The sequence below is a fragment of the Triticum aestivum genome, chromosome 6D (genome assembly GCF_018294505.1).
Source record: "Triticum aestivum cultivar Chinese Spring chromosome 6D, IWGSC CS RefSeq v2.1, whole genome shotgun sequence".
Taxonomy (NCBI): Eukaryota; Viridiplantae; Streptophyta; class Magnoliopsida; order Poales; family Poaceae; genus Triticum; species Triticum aestivum.
The window spans coordinates 452,158,953-452,161,464 of NC_057811.1; the positions used below are offsets into that span (position 1 = coordinate 452,158,953).

The 2,512-nt window shown below is 42.6% G+C and overlaps 1 pseudogene; it reads right to left on the bottom strand.

Annotated features, from left to right (window-relative positions):
* Positions 1–391: 391 nt before the first annotated feature.
* LOC123142694 (ethylene-responsive transcription factor 1-like) lies at positions 392–1,645 on the bottom strand (annotated as a pseudogene).
* Positions 1,646–2,512: the final 867 nt, after the last annotated feature.

A 2,512-nucleotide genomic window follows, 5' to 3' on the forward strand; every position in this document is an offset into this window, starting at 1 on the left:
AAACTTACTACACCTCTACGGCTCTACAGCAGAAATTGATCCAGCAACCAGGCAAATCCATATTTAACAGATAAACTTCTGCTCAAAAATAAGATACATAGGTTACTTCTATTACTAATAAAAAGCCAGAACTAAAGGGAGAAAACGATAGTGCACATATTAAAGCAAACTGGACACAAATCCATGTTGTTCGCATTCACAAATGGTAACCACAACATAAAAGTTGACACAAGATAAAGACAACGGGTTCATCATAAATGCCTGCCACATAGACAGTCAACTAGGGAAAGGGTCAATTACAAAGAGACACGAGATGCAACTTTTTTTTGCATCTAAGCTTGGACATAAGCATATGCTAACTGAAGCTGACAATAGGGCGCTTCCCAATCTCTCATAGTCTTATTCCTGAAATAACAGAACAAAAAGTTCAGAGTAATGAAAAGATTATCAACCTCAGTCTGAACATGCAATTTGCAAATGCTTACCCTTTGTCCCTGTATACAGGGTTTGGACCCCTCAGAAAAATTCACCATGGATGGGCATGCCATCGAAGCTCGAAAGGTCCATGTTGCCAACGACATCCTGAGGAACATCAAAATTCAGTAGGCTATGAATTAGCTCATCCATGCCATCATCCATAAGATATCTCATCCAAGGTTCGAAATTGACAGCATTATTCTCCATAACAGGAGGCACCAGTGAGATGTAGGTGTTATTCTTGGCAAGCGCAGATTTTGCTCCTTCAGCAATGGTAGAATTGGGAGCAATGGATGATATATCTGGAGTCTTGGTGTCATACTCCCAGCCCAAGTCAGAGCAGCCAAAAGAGTTGCTTCCTTGGTCAGAGTACATATCTAGAACAGGAGCTTCAACAGGGACAGCAAAGTTCATTGCAGGCACAAGTGGTTGGTTTGATGCAAAGTCAGCAGATCCTGCTAGATGGATACCCCTGAATTGGTTCTTTCTCTTCCTTTTTGCTAGCCTTTCTGAAGGACCATCAAAACCAACAGTAGGCATGGTGTTTAAGTCATCTGCAATGGAAGATCAGTGTCAATGCTAAGAGGGATCAGCACAGACAAATTTCTCTCACAAATAGTAAATATTTAATGCAATAGTAAATCATGGTATTTTTTATTCCTATTTTTTACCATGATTTTAACTAATAAAACTACACTCAAATAAGAATCCAACAATAATTTTTTTATGACATGCATTAATATTTTACTAGTTAATTATGTGGTCAAACTTTGACCCAAAATACGATGGAGACTAACAAACCAAGACAAAGGTAATACGCTGAAGGTAATGATACGCATATTAAAAACTAGTTCAAGCCACCCGGGGTCGATACCTTGCGAGAGGGACCTCTTGACGGTAGTAAAGGGCCGGATCTCGACGACCCCATCGCCGTCATCCTTCTCAGCCGCCCCACCGCACCCAAGCTCCAGGTTCGAGTCCCTGGAGTCGCCCTCGAACTCCTTGTCGACGTCCATCCTGTGTCCCCTCCACCCGCCAAGCCCGATGAAGCGCCGACACCTACCACCCCCCGCAGGGGCTTCTTATTCTCGGGCCACAGCACCGCCTCCGTCACCTTCTGCATCACCGCAGGAACCTTGAAGTCCGTGAGGACCCTTGTGCCACACATAATGGCCTCTCGTAGCTCGTCGCAGCTATTACTGGGGAAGGAGCCTCGCCGGAATTGGTAAATTGTCAGGGTTTGTAGGTGGACGCAAGGCCAGTTCCCTATATACACGATGGCCACATGAGGGGGCGAGGGGGCATGCGGTGGGCCCCACACATCAGTGATGAGTCGCGCGGTGGGCATCTGGGCGGAAGGCACGAGGCACATTCCGGAAGCAAGCGTTTCTACTCGGGGGAATCTTGCGAGCTGGCCCTTGGGAGAAGAGTATTTCTTGTATTTACCCAGGAAAATGAATGGATTGATGTACGTTTGACTTTCTTTCTTTCTTTCTTTCAGGCAAGACAACATTTATTAGCTAAAGATTGTTGTACTAAACACCTATAGTACAACTGTACTACTATGGTCGTACACTCCATCTGGGTTTATTAGACGGATTCATCCAACTGAAGGTCTAAGAAAAAATCTTCTCATAAATGATTGTGTATAATGCTAAGATCTTTGCGAATTACTCATAGCTAGTGAGGCCAATTATTAGCTCAAGATCATACTACACAACTGCAGTACGACTGTACTACTTTCGTTGTGCTTCCCCGTCCGAGTTTAATGGACGGGTTCATCCAACCAAACATTTGACCAATATCTTCTCATAAATGATTGTACATAATTTTTAGATCCTTGCAAATAACTCATAGCTAGTTACATTATTTATTAGCTCAAGACTGTACTACGCAATGTAGTACAACTGTACTACTACCTGAAAGAAATATGCCCTATAGGCAATAATAAAGTTGTTATTTATATTTTCTTATATCATGATAAATGTTTATTATTCATGCTAGAATTGTATTAACCGGAAACTTAGTACATGTG